Here is a 15,041-nt window from a genome sequence, read left to right on the forward strand (position 1 = left end):
GGATTGTGCTCACTAAAGTTGTACAACTCACTACAAATGTCATTGACAACATCCTATGGGATGTGATCCTGAACTGAATATGAAAACGATTGTGAGTTGAGCATGAGCATTCTTTTCTCTCTTTTTCCTGACTGTGGCTGCTGTGCTTTCCCCACCATAACAAGTCATGCTCTTCAACCTATGAGCCAAACAAACAAACAAACAAACAAAGAAGCAGAAAGACATGCAAACCTTGGGTTTCTAGGTTGATTTCATCATGTACTGTGCTACAGCAACAAGAAAAGTAGCCAATGGTGGATGCCCTAAGTGTATAATCTTAATTTTAATGATTGCATAGTATTCTATCTTAAGGAATTTTGAATTATTATTACCGTAGGACATATGAGTTTCTCCACATTTTTCCCATCTGATAAACAATGTTGAAGAGCATATATTTTAGCCAACTCTTTTTAATAAAAGTTTTATTTCTTAATTATCAGTGTGTGTGCACATGTGTCACAGTGCAGATCAGAGGACAACTTTCAGGAGTTGGGTCATCTCCTTCCCCTATGGCAGCAGTTCTTAGCCTGTGGGTTGTGACCTCTTTGTCGGAAGTTGAAGGACCCTTTCATAGGGATCTTCCTAAGGCCACTGGAAGACACACACACATACACACATAATTTTTATATAGTATATAATATACATGTATATATTATATATGTAAAACAATTCATAACAGTAGCAAAGTTACAGTTATGAAATAGCTGTAATAATTTTATGATTGGGGGTCACCACGACATTAGGAACTCTATTCAAGGGTTGCAGCATTAGGAAGGTTGAGAGCCACTGATCTATGGATTCCTGGGATTGACCTTAGGCTGTCAGTCTTGTGCAGTGGGCACTTTTCCCACAGCTAATTTTTGCAGGCATTTTTCCTGTACAATTATTGAAAAAAGTTAATCATCAATCAACTAACATTTTGAGACTTTTCTCCAAATTTCCTCAATGTGTTGCCTTTCTTTTATTCAAAGTGGAGTTGAGTGATAGAATGTATAACTGAGTGAAAGGAAAGATTGGAACTATGGCCATTCTCATAAGTCTCAATAAGAAGTATGTGTGGGCATGAAGGGGTGACATTCTAATCTACTACAACTCTTCCATTAAATTAGAAGCCTGTACTGCACCTGTGTCAGGTAGAGTGCTGCTCACTTGAATGACAATTCTTTGCAAAAGCAACTGTTAAAAAGTCTAGGCTACAGGAGGCACTACCACAGTTTGGATTCAGGTTGAATGGAAGCTTTCTTCAGTAAAAGTAGGGACTGAAGAAAAGGAAAAAGAAAAGCATCAAGGTGAACAGCAAACCTCAATATGGTTTAGACTGAAATAATATGTGCCTCACAAGGAGACACACATCCAAAGCTACTGTCCCCAGCCAGCATCTAGGATCTGTGAAAAGATTCTCCTGTGAGTAGCAAAAGAGGCAATGAAGAGAGATCATTGTGGAGCCTGGGACAGGAGATACAGGAAGCTTCCATGTTCTACGTAACCTTATGCCCTTTCACCTTCAAGAAACTGTATACAAGTAGCCTCTGTTAGCTTCCCTGCAAATGACACCTGAACAGTAATGTAACCCTCTAAGAGTGGTCATGTATACCTTAGAGCACAAAGGTATACAAGGTGGCCATTTGCTTTGATTTTATTATATTTGAGGATAGGGTAATAGTGTAATAAACTACTAAGTTTATAGAACTATAACTGAGGTGAATCACGCCACAGGTAGAGTTTGTCCCAGCTGTAGTCTACACTCCTCTTTGAATCAAGGGAATACAGACTCTACAAGGTGACTGGGAGTGGAGAGGTATGAGGTTTTTCTTTAATTTTGAGATTCTGAAGATATATCTGCACATGATTTGATCATAAATACAGAGTACACCAAAAGCTCAGTGTTTCTCCATGGGAGCCATTTGAAATTTCACTTGTGGAGAAAAGGTTTCCCCTTTATACTAGAACTAATGTTTTTCTTAATAGAAAAACAAAAATAAAAGTCAATAGAAAAATGAATACATGAGAGTTAGAGGTGAGGTTCTTTCTATGGGGAAAAAGCTTTGTCCTCCGGGCAAGATAAGTTTAACAATGAGAGGGTTGGGAGTTGATGATGCAGATGGGTTTGCAGCTGGAACAACAGGCCCTGGGTCCCACAAAAACATGGTCGGCTGGAAGGTTGAAATAAAAAGGCAGAAGGGTACACAGCAAAGGCAATAAAACAATAGTGGAAAGACTCTTGGCTCTCAAAGATAGGAAATTGGCAGCATGGGGGAAGGGGAGTAGCCAGCTTCATATACCAACTACTGAACAAATGTTGTTAAATATTGCTTGCTGTGAATTAAACTTCCCAATATAGCTCTGTGCCAAAAATGTTCAACAAGATATGGTGCATGTGCAAAAAGCACTACTTGATTTAATGTCACAAACACATACTATGTAAAGAGCAAAGCTCATAAAATTCATACCGTGGATATTTTGTGGCAGCCAAAGTCAGCTGAAGGAGGTGTGGGTGGTGCTATTCAAGGGGTTCATGGGCATATGTGGGGGTGGCATGAACACAAAGCTTAGGTTCCAACTAAGAAAGATAGGTCAGATATCCTTCTAAGATTTAGTAAATTAAGTAACGTTTGTTATCTATTGTATACTACGTCTTGTCCTGGGTCCCATATTTACATCCGTGAACATGCCCCTCAAGAGCTTACACAATTAGTAAAATGTTCCAATAACAGTAGAGTGTTAGAAGTATTAATAGAAGTTCACCCAGAGGCTGGGAAGGTGGATCAGATTTAAGGGTTTTCATTCTTCTTGCCAAGAACCTGACTTCAGTTCTGAGCACCCATAAGGCAGCCCACAGCCTTCTGTAACTCTAGTTACAGAGAATCTGACATCCTTTTCCGGCGTCTGTGGGCACTGAATGAATACAGTGCACCTATACTTACATAGTTACATGCAAAACACTCATACGCACACACAAACAACAATTGTTTTAAAAGAGGTCCACTCAGGTGTTCGGGTGGGTTAATCCAGCCTAGGTTTAACAGGGTGGGCAAAGTATGAAAGCATCTGTGACTGTGAGTTGAATGAAGCGGTAATGTAAGCCAGTGTGGGAAGAATTAACTTGGATAGTCATCAGGAGGCATGTGAGCTGGTGTTTATTCAGAAAAAATATATTGTAGCTTCTGATAGCACATGAGGAAATGTGGCCTCTAATAAGGCTACAGAGATAGATGAATATATTTTTCTCTTCCTTCGCCTTTGATGAGAATTGTTATGTTGTAGGGGAGCTGATTGGTCTTTGCTGACTGGGAAGGAAACACTTTGGATGCTCATGAGATAGTGTGTCTTACCATCATGGGCACCCACATAGTTGCTATCTCTCCTGAGAATTGCTGTCAGTAGCAAGAAAAACTTTAGTGATGCCATGGATTTTAAACACATAGTCACAAAACCACTGTGCTGGCAGAATATAGTGGAATGGTTAATAGCATTTTTCTTTTATGTATGTACTCGCAAGAAAGCACGCAGGGTAAATCTTCGACTGTCGAATTTACAATCTAGCTCCCATCAGTGGAATGCTGGTGGTCAGGAAAACTCCCAGTGAAGACTTCTTGGAATGCAGGGGCATTGACCTTTGCCATGCTTGTTCTAAGCCTAGGTGTTGGCTCCCCTGGGGCATCTCAGGGTTAAGAGATTTTCAGAAAGTGCTTCCTTGTGCACATCAGAACTGCAAATGTCTGCATTATTAGTGTCATTTTGTTTGGTCAACTCACAGGAACATCTGTGTGGGGGGTTGCTGTGGTGAAGCTCGTGTTGGATCCTGAAGCAGTAAGATATGTGTGTGTGTGTGTGTGTGTGTGTGTGTGTGTGTGTGTGTGTGTGTGTGGTGAAAGACAGATTGCTAAAAACACCAAATGGTTCATAGAAACCCTTCTATTCTCTCTGAGCCCACGACGGATGTCACTTAATCTTCGTATCCTGTTCCCTAATTGATGACCTAGTTACCCTCTTATGGTGTTTGGAATCTCTGAAGGGTAACATACAGAATGTAAACAAACAAGCTTTTACGTGCTACAAGTTTGAACTCAATTGAAATTCACGAAAACTACTTATTGCTAATAAGCATTGTGGAAAGAGAGGCTCATTCCAATGGGCCTGAGCACAGTGTGGGCATCTTCTTTGTTCTGTTCCTTACAATGTCAGAAACAAGATTTCTTTAGAGTTTGTGAGGTTCTACCTGCCTTGCTTTCTTCTGCATCTCCAGAATCATTTAGAATATTAACATTTGAGGCCAAAAATCATCAGCAGAAGACTCTCAGTCGTGCTACCTTTCCCTCAGCTGCATGTCTTCTTAGGTGTCCTGCTTCATAGAAAAGGGTTGTGCAAGACCTAGTTAAGATGCCTCTCTTGACACTGCCACAGGAGGCAGAAGATACTTAGTGGGCAGTAAAGAGAGCTCTCAAATAGCTGACAGGAAGTGTATTAGTCAGAGCCCTCTAGAATCTCAGAACTTATGGGTAGTCTGAATAGAGTAAGGGAATTTGTTGATTTACAGTCTTTAGTCCAAGTCCCCAACAATGGTCAGCAGCAGCTATGAATGGAAGTCCAAGGATCTAGCAGTGGCTCAGTCCCACGAGGCAGGCAGGTGAATAAGAGAGGATCTTCCTTCTTCCAATGTCCTTAGGTAGGTCTCCATCAGAAGGTGTGTCCCAGATTAAAGGTGGGTACCACCACACTTAGATCTGGGAGTTGCTTTTTCCCCAGATGACCTTGAACTCAGAGATCTCCTTGCCTTAAGCTCCTGGGATTCATAGCCACTTTGCCTCAAGATCTCCATGCCAAGATCCAGGTCAGAAACTTGTATCTCCCAGCCTCCAGATCAGGATCAAAGGTGAGCCTTCCAATTCTGGATTGTAGTTCATACCAGATACAGTCAAGTTGACAACCAGGAATAGCCACCACAGGAAGGAAGCAGAGACACTGGATTCCACCCTCTGTAAAGAATAGGAAAAGAGAAATTGTGTCCTCCTGGCTTCTTCAGTGCATTTTGTTACCTCATAAGTCTGTCCAGAAGTTGTTCAAAAGTGTCAGTTAACCTGGGCTCTCTAGTGAGACCATGTTTCAAAGAAAATACAAAATAAAACAGCTAGTGAGATAGCTCAATGGGTAAAGTCACTTGCTGGCTGAACTTGACAACCCGAGGAAAGCAAAGCAACAAAATAAACAGCCAGGCACAGTGCTGGGCACGGAATGCCAGCATTCAGGAGGCTGAGGAGGAGAAGCAAGAGTTTGAGGACAGTCTTGTCTAAGTAGTAAGACCCTGTCTCTTAAAATTACACATACACGCCCAGGTAGACAACGGCCTGTGGAACAACATGCTTAAGGTTTACTGGGACGACTGTGATACGTATCTTACCCATGATTCTCCATCTGTGAGGAAGACACACTGCAGTGGTCAGAAACACAAAGAGAATGTGAAAGAGTATTACCAGAAATGGATGGAAGAGCAGGCCCAGAGCCTGACTGACAAAACAACGGCTGTGTTTCAACAAGGAAAGATCCCTCCAGCTCCCTTCTCTGCTCCTCCGCCTGCAGGGGCCATGATCCCACCTCCCCCCAGTCTCCCGGGTCCTCCTCGGCCTGGCGTGATGCCTGTACCCCACATGGGAGGCCCTCCTGTGATGCCAGTGATGGGCTCCCCTGCTCCTGGGATGATGCCTGTGGGACCAGCTCCTGGGATGAGACCACCCATGGGAGGCCACATACCCATGATGCCTAGGTTTCCAATGATAAGACCTCCCGCCCGCCCTATGATGGCGCCCACACAGCCTGGCATGACCCAGCCAGACAGATAAGAGCAGAAGTGCTCTTTATCCTTTTGTATTTCTTGTTGTTTCACCAGGAGATCTTGGTGCTGAGCCTGAGTGTTTACTAGGTGCACGACAAGGAACTTCCTTTCCTAACAGAGGGAATGCTTCTGGAGGGAGAAGTGGTACAAAAAAGTGCGGCTTTCACTTACACCGTGAAATGTGAAAAAAAAACTGTCAGCTCTTTAAAAAAATTACACACACACACACACACACACACACACACACAGGCACAGATATCTATTTATCTATATATCTATATCTATATCTATATCTATATCTATATATATCTGCAGGCACATAATGTGTATATCTGTGTGTTAAATATAGAGTTATTTCCTAGGTATTTTAATCCCAGCATTAGTAGCCCTGATGTAACCCTTTCTGCTCCAGTCTAGCACTCTGTATCTGAAGCACTCATTATCTGGTGTGGCGCTTTGTTTTCATGTTTGTTCCCTAGCTAGACTCTACCCTTATGGGCAGATACCTCATTTAATTAATCTCTATATCCTCACCACATAACACAGAGATATGAAGAGAGTGACAATTCATTAAATGTCCCTAATGAGTGGTTGGGTGAATTGAATAAAATAAAATGTCATTTTCTCCACTCGGTATCAGGAGCTAGGAGTGAGTAAGTGAGATTTTCTTGCACATGATCCTACCACAAAATGTAATATATGTTTAGTTGAATTCAGTAGGCATGGGAGGACTTGTTATGTATGAGGATGGTTTTAGGGATAGTGGGAGGGTGGCACTGAACAAGTGCAAAGTGCATCCACTTATAAAAGCATCTGACATATAAAATAGCAAACACGGAAGCAGAGAAAGATGGTGGGTCTAGGTGGTGAGTATGAGCTAATTCATAATGGTTCAGAGAAAGGAGGGGCACAGAGGAAATCACTGTCAAATAGAGCGGCCGCAACCAGCAGAGGTGTTTGCAAATGCAAGGCAGTAAGTATTTGCAACATTGCTGTTCAGTGCTCCATTCTTGACTTTGGTGTGTTTAGAGAGGTCAGAGTGCACGGTAGTGGTTGGTGGAGCCAACAGAACATTTTCAGTAGAGTATTGTGATGGCTCAGTGGGTAGAGCCTGATGACCTGTGTTCCCTGTATTCCTGAACTTAGCGTGCGTGCGCACACACACACACACACACACACACACACACACACACACACACAGAGAGAGAGAGAGACAGAGAGACAGAGAGACAGAGAGACAGAGAGACAGAGAAATAGACAAACAAGTAAATAGGATAGATGATAGATAAATAGATAGATGGATGGATAGATATAGATAGAAGATAGATAGATAAATTTTTAAAAACAATTTAGGTTAAGAAAGAACTTTAAAATAAGTAAAAATAAAATTGAAGTGGACATATCCAAAAGGCAATACTATATCACACATTTCTAGAAATGCTTTCAAATCCTTCTGCATTTTGTCTGGGATCAGTCATGGGGTTTTTTGTTTGTTTGTCTGATTTGGTTTTGGTTTTTTTAAACACTACTCAAACTAAAGCCGAGGCCTGTCCTTTTTCTTTCCCCTCTCTAATTTCTTCGGAGCACTGTTACAGTCTGTCTCTTTACTCACCCTGAGCTATGGCTACTAATTTAGGACAAAACAGACTAGAATCTCAAGAAAGAGAACCCCTTTCTCGGTAATTATAATTAGTAAAGGAATATTATTGTAGATTTTTATGGCACATGGCCTAGATCACGTAGTATCTAACATCTAGAGTTGAATCACAAATATAGAAAGAGATCCAAGATTACTAATGAGCTTCCCGAGTCTGCCGAGAAGCTAATTTGATATCAGGAGAAATTCTATTGCATGGCATCTGTCTGTCATGCTAGCCAAAGAGTTGTATAATGGGCAGTCACAATTGAAAATGACCTTCAGTATGCCCAATTCATTTTTTTGATGTTTCCATTTTTCCCATCTTACATATTGCAACAATAATAGTAGCCATAGAAATAACTCCAATTGTAATTCAAATTTCAGAATGGGAGATTCAAGGTATGGTGACTTTTTCAATTGAATGTCGAGGGTAGATGAGTAAGAAACCTAGGAAGAATGAACAAAGTGAGGGGCATTGTTCAGAAAATCAGACATGGACACAGCATGGGCAAGACAGTTTGTCCTACTCAAACAGGAATTTTTACATAATGAACCAAGAACTCAAGTGGATGATGTCCCATTCAGGAAGAAAAAGTTAACGCTTGCGAACAAAAGCCCAGGACTACCGTATCTTTGAGCAGCTGCCTCTACTTCCTGAGGCTGTGCCTGTGGTGCTCTTGGCTTGGAATTCCCTGCCTGCTGTTCCTTTAACCTGGCTGTGCCACTGATGGAAAGGAAGCTGGCTTTAGCCACTGCATTGACTCTGCTGCTCTTTGTCTATGCCACGTATGTTAGTTATCTCTTTCATGGCTGTGATCAAAACACTGACAACCATTTAAGGGAGGAAGGTTTATCTTGTCTCATGATTTAAAGGTATCATGGTAGGGAATGCATGATATCCGGAGTGTGAGGTGGCTGATCCCTTTGTGTCCACCATCAGGACACAGAGAGCGGTGAATGCTGGTTGCTCAGCTGGCTTCCTGTCCAGAACCTCAGCCTCTGGGATGGTGCTACCCATATTCAGTTTGGGTCTTTCCTCCTGAGTTAACACTCCCACAGATTTGCCCAGAGGTCAAGTTGACAATAATGATTAATTACACCATGTCCTGGGATGACTTAACCTTTGTGCTTTAATTTCTGCACAGAGTGTGTTCTACCTCCCAGGATTATCAGGATCATATGAAATGATATAAAATGCTTTGTCAGTTGTGAAAGGCTGATTTGTCTCCCTGAGTTCAAAGAACACTAGAGTGTCTGAAAACTGGTGTCAGGTTCAACCCTATTAAGACTCCTATTTTTCCATTATTTTATGTATTTTTGCACAATGAGTCTCACTGAGCACTCTCTCCTCTCTCTCTCTCTCTCTCTCTCTCTCTCTCTCTCTCTCTCTCTCCCCCCCCCCTCAGCTTTACCTGAAGTATCTCAGGCTGACTTGGCCCATCTCTCTTGCTACTAACTTGAATATGGTCTTCTATTTGCAGGTGGGGGGGGGATCAATGGAATACCAAATCTGAAGGAATTCAGTACCCAAAGTCACCAAGCCTGAAATATTTACAGACAAATACACATGCACATGCATGCACACACACACACACACACACACACACACACACACACACACACACACACACCTACTCAGTCTGTAGTCTGTATAATGTTACTTGCATGTATGTATGTTTCAGGGCTGACCATTTAGTATCAAATAACCAACTGATGCACTCTTCCCTGAGGAAGACCATTTCTCCTGCTCTAGAAATACTTTTAAAAGAGAGAGAACATATAGAAGGGATATATAGGAGAGTTTAGAGGGAGGAAAGACGAGAAATGATACAATTTAATTATAATCTCAAAAGCAGAAAAAAAGAGTCACCAAAAAGTAGACAGCATTAAACTCATGGCATTTTGCTTAGTGCACTACCCTTTGCTTGGATTATGAAAGGGAGCAGTGAGATAATTCTGAGGGAGTAGTTTGCTGATGAGATTTCTCAAAATCCAGATGACAGCACTGCTGCCATTTATGGGTATAGAATGATCACAGTTGTTTTGTGATGATGACTCATGGCCTTGCAGTTGGGAGGGCCTGTGTCGTTTGCTGTAGAATAGCTGCTGCTTAATAGAATAATAGCCACCCCCATCCCTTTTGGGCAGAGGTTTCACATTCAGTATTGCAGTTGAACTCACTTTCATCTCACAATCACTTCCTAACTCTGTCCTTTCAGCAAGCTTCCTGAGGGTCTTTTGTCAGTGTTTGACCTCTGTAATTGCCTCCCAGGCATGGCTCAGGTTCTGTTCTCCTCAGCGGAAATTGCCTTGACCTGGCCATGATCATATACCATTTCATCACTGGCACCTGAGATCTTTCCTGTTCTCACCCAGTTCTTGGTGGCATTTGATTCTCTTGGAATGCCTTTTCACTTCATAAGACTTTCATCTTGGGAGCATTATTCTTGATCTGCCTGGGCCAGTATGTTTTGTGCATTCCTCTTCCTCTGTCCATTGGAAAGTCTTCGTCTGCAGGACTGGCCCCTAGTGTTCTATTGTTGTTGTCTGTTCATTCATAGGGCTGTCATCTTCTATTGTGTCTTCAGTTCCATTTCTGGGTATTCAGAATCAAATCCAGTCCACACATCTCACTTCTTCTCATCGAATTAAAACACCAACTTGTAAAGATTGACACCAATGGTTCCAGGCATCTCACGTTCATATAAGTTTCCCTACCTTGTTGTATTTAATACACTTAGCAGGTCTCTCTGGATCTGTAATTTCTATATGGTCATATATATTTCACACTTTTGATAATTTCACAAATTTAAATGCTACTGATTTTAGTCGGCTGTCTCAATTTGTGAAATCAACACTGATAATTGTTTTGGACCCATCAGTGGTGGTTACTAAATTGTAATTCTTTTCCATTTTAAATATAATATTTTATTTATTATTTATATTCATAAATACATATAATGTATTTTGAGCATATTTATAACCAGCTTTTCCCTCTAACATCTTCTGGATCCCTTCATGCACTCCTAACTTCACAACTTGTCTTTTACAAATACCCCACTGAATCTAGTTTTTACTGTATATGTAGTCATGGGTGTTGGGCCATCCACTGGACCGTGGCTTATCTATTAGAGACTTTTAAGGAAACTCTATTTCAGTTGGCTGCCTCATTTTTGTGAGTCTAAGAAACACTAGGAATTGTTTTTATTAAGTATATCAGTAGCGTTTGCAAAATTATGCAGTAATTCTTTTTCTCATGTATAGTATTACTTAAAATGTTTAGTTATTATTACACATCGTAAAGCATCATGGGGTTTATAATGTTATTTTGATCCGTGTGTATCATGTATTTTGCTCACTTTCCTTTCCCCGCTTCCACTGCTCAGCTTCATCTTTCTTCTACTTTTTAGCATGAGAATATTTTATTCTCTTGATCATTACATCTCACCACAGTTTTCCCTCTCCCCATTCCTCCCAGCCCCCAGCACCTCTCACCTCTCCCTCTGACTCTTTTGCTTCTACTTTTATGGAACATACATAAGTATGTATGTGTATGTATATATGTATGTATATATGTATGTATAGATAGATATATAGAGATAGGTAGATGAAAATATTTAAATTATGATTCAATTTATAAGAAAACTTGGTATTTGTCTTTATGATAATCTTTCACCTTTTCTTTTTTTTTTTTTTTTTTCCCGGAGCTGGGGACAGAACCCAGGGCCTTGCGCTTCCTAGGTAAGCGCTCTACCACTGAGCTAAATCCCCAGCCTCTTTCACCTTTTCTTTGTATAATGAAAATTAGGTGGCTGTCTTCTTTGTCCTGATAAAAGTCTAAAAAAAAGTGGCATCAATTTTCAAAATGTTTTTCTGATGTGACTATTTTTATTATCATGATGATCTCATTAATTCAAACACAGTTGATATTTAAACCTTATTCAATATGTCCCAAAAGAAACTGTGGTTTACTGAATCTCTTGTATTTAATCTCTTGTTAATGACTTTGCAATTCACAAAATTGTCCACAGATGACTATTTTACATTCTTTCTTCCACAATGTATCAAGTGTATATCCCTCTCCATTCCTCTAAATATGACCCAAATTGTCTTATTTCTATAATGATTATCACTGTCCAAAGTTTGTGAGTCATGAACACATACTCCCTATCTCTCCCTAACTATTAGGTCTCTTGTTCTAATGCATTCCCACATAGGAATAATCTTTCAAAATGGGCCAATAGGAGCTCAGGACTTCTTCATAGCTTTCATGGCTTCTTATTGTTAATACATTAATACCTAAGCTGCTTGTCATACCCCTCAATCTTATAACATGGCTTTATAGTGGAGCATATATTTTAATCTCCATTAATCCTCCCCTCTGGATACAGTAAACAATTCTTTGTTCATAAATACAACACACTTGGGTCGTGTTTCATATTTTGCATTCTGTGCAGAAATAGAAAGCATAGAAAACCAGCAAATCAGAGGAGACACAGGGAGGCTGCGTGAATCCTATGGGTTTCTTCATTCCTTTCTCTCTCTCTCTCTCTCTCTCTCTCTCTCTCTCTCTCTCTCCTTCTGACTTCAAATTAGGTTAATGCAAATATAACCATTGCCCTTTTAAATAAAGGAAAATGGAGACTTGTACGTAGCAACACAGCTAGGGCTTGAATGAACACTCAGTCTCACAGGAGCCTAGTTCTCTTGGCCAGCTTTTGCCATTCTTCACCCTCTGAGAAGATAACTACGAATTTAGGACACACAACAATCAGCGCATATTCAATAAGACAGGGCTAATTGGTACACAAATCCTTCCTCTAATTGAAGCAGCCATACAATTCTAGAAATACCAAGACAATGTGGTTTTTAAATAAAACACATTTACTGGAAAAGAATATTAATGAGTCAAGTTAAAAACAGTGACAGTAACAGCTTCATGATTACAGTCTCCTGTTGTTCTTATAACTGTGGAGCCCTCATCTGTCCTTTGAGTCAACAGACATGGGGTCACTACTATAAAGTTGATCTGGAGACACCAGAGTTTAATGCACCTGCATCTACCTTCTTCCTTTCAATGGGGTTGTCGACATAGGCAGATGTTATCCGCAATTACATCTGGAAACGACCGATGTATAGTGTGCAAAACAGGAGAAACTGATAGAACTGAAATGAAAAATTGGATGTCTTAAGACAGCTTGAGGCTAATGAAAAGGGTTGCCAATGGCTGAGGCACTAGGGCTGGCAAGTCCAGAGTTCAAACCCTGTGTGTGCTTAGGAGGGCTTGGGAAGCTTGTACCAGGCGTGTTGCTTCCCTCTCGTTTTTCTTACTTTTCTTTTGAGACTACCCATAATAATTATTCGGAGGTTTGTTGTTGCTATTTTGTTCTACTTTATCAGAACATAGATAAACCTGTGTTGCTTAGTAACTGGACAAAAATTTCCCTGAGAGAACCAGCTCTTGTTTTATGGCGGCAATTATAGAAACTGTGATTTGTGTGTGATCTCTTTAAGCAAATTTTGCTTGAATGTGTCTGTTAATTTTTGCAAGAGATATCTGAATTTTTGAACAAAAGTTTGGGAGTTATTCTATTTAAACATGCTTTCTATGGGGAAAGGGACAAAATAGTGAAATAGAAGGCACCTGAAAGCAGAAGTGGGTACTAGCTTATAGGAAATTAGGGAATCAGACAAGCAGCTGGGGAGAAGAGGAGGGCAAGCAGAAAGGCACTGACTTAGAGTAAATTATAAGAACACATATGTTTGCAGAAGTCATAATGGCACCCTCTGCTTTGTATTTTTACTTAAAAGTTAATTCCAATAAAGAATATTGGTGGCCAATGTTTGAAAGTGATATATCTATAAGAAAATTATATCTAGAATATACAAAAATTCTTATGCCACAAACATAAAACAACAAATTCAATTTAAAGTGCATACAGGACATAATTAGGGCTTTTCCCAAGACAGATATCAATAACCGAGAAGCACATGAAACGATGCTTGGCATTTCATTCAGGGAAATGGTGTTCGAACCCACAGGAAGAGAGTGCTTGGCATGAACCAGCATGATGATAACAAGCAGTAACAAGAATATGGGAAAAAGGCTCCTACTCTATTTTAGATGAGACTATTATGAAAAAAAAGACAAACAAATCTTCAACTAGGCAAACAAAATTGTGATATGAGCCAGTACTCCAGTTCTACCTAGGGACTGAAAGCAGAGACTTGAACAAATCATCATGCATCATTGTTAACGGTAGCATATTCACTGAAGAGAGATACAGAGAAAGACACAGGGAAACATGTCAGATTTCCATCAGTTGATGAATGAATGAATAAAATGTGATGTGGTCATTAAATGAAATGAAATAGTAATACATGCTATGACACTGATGAACCTTGAAATCTTTAGGCTATTTGAAAAAGCCAAACACAGAAGATTACATGTATTGTTATATTTAAATGAAATCTTCCAAACAGACTACTCTACAAAGACAGAAAGGGAATTAGTACTTAGAGCTAGGGGAAGAAAACTCTTCACCCTGGAAGTGAAGGTTGTTGCCCAGTTCTGTGAGCATTCCAAAACTAAGTTACACATTTTAAATGTGAGCGTTGTACAGCATGTGAATTAAATTGCAGCAGATCTGTTACAAACAAAATGTTTGCTGGATCTGTTCTTTTCTTGTTGCTGTATCAGATAGTAGAGACAGGGTTATAGAGATAAGACTCAGAGCCATCAAGGGGCTTGTGATTTAAGGAGACAGATAAGAAAAGGAAAAACTTGGAGAATAAATAAAATCTTAAAATAGAGCCCTGGGTATCTCAGAAATAGTGAATTAAAGAATGCTTCAGCTAGGAGAAAGAATTTAATCTGGATCCTGAAGTGGGAATAAAATTTCAGCTCAATTACCAGAGCTTCAGGGTGTGGTTCGTGTCAGTGAAAAAGCAAGGTCATTCCAAGTTGAGGAATCACTGACTGTGAAGGTACCCCCGGTCTTCAGTCACCTAGCACCATCAAAGAACAATGGAGAATTAGATGGTGTCTAGCAGTGTGGCGTGTGTTGTGACAGATGAATTTCAAAAACTAGTCTGGATCAGAGTGCCAAGGGGCTTAATTTCTCTAAAGCATAGTATATTCCCTGATTTAGGACCACATGTCACATAGAACTAATGTGGTAAAGTTCTCATGAAGTGACCTATAGCTGCAACTTGGACAACTGGCTGATCCTCTCAAGATCATAATTTCCTTAAGTTTAACATGAAGATGAACATGCTCTATTTTAGGCGTTAGTATTGAACAAATGAAACATGGCTGCAACAGACCCTCAGGGACTGGATAATGCAGGATTGATTTTCATCCATTTTCCTGTTCCTCTTGCCTGCATCTACAACAGTGGCTTGAAAAGCCAAACATTTTCCCAGCTTCCCTTGGAGTTTGAGGTGGACATATGACAGTGACATACTTACAGCTAATGACACATAAACAAAAGATGGCTGAGGGCTTCTAGCAGAGTTTTTCTTTCTTGAAGA

General features: G+C 40.3%; 1 pseudogene; it reads left to right on the forward strand.

The window, feature by feature from the left end:
* Window positions 1-5,396: 5,396 nt before the first annotated feature.
* On the forward strand, window positions 5,397-5,876 carry LOC120099250 (U1 small nuclear ribonucleoprotein C-like; annotated as a pseudogene).
* Window positions 5,877-15,041: the final 9,165 nt, after the last annotated feature.

The sequence above is a fragment of the Rattus norvegicus genome, chromosome X (genome assembly GCF_021556685.1).
Source record: "Rattus norvegicus strain SHRSP/BbbUtx chromosome X, alternate assembly SHRSP_T2T, whole genome shotgun sequence".
NCBI classification, from domain to species: domain Eukaryota; kingdom Metazoa; phylum Chordata; class Mammalia; order Rodentia; family Muridae; genus Rattus; species Rattus norvegicus.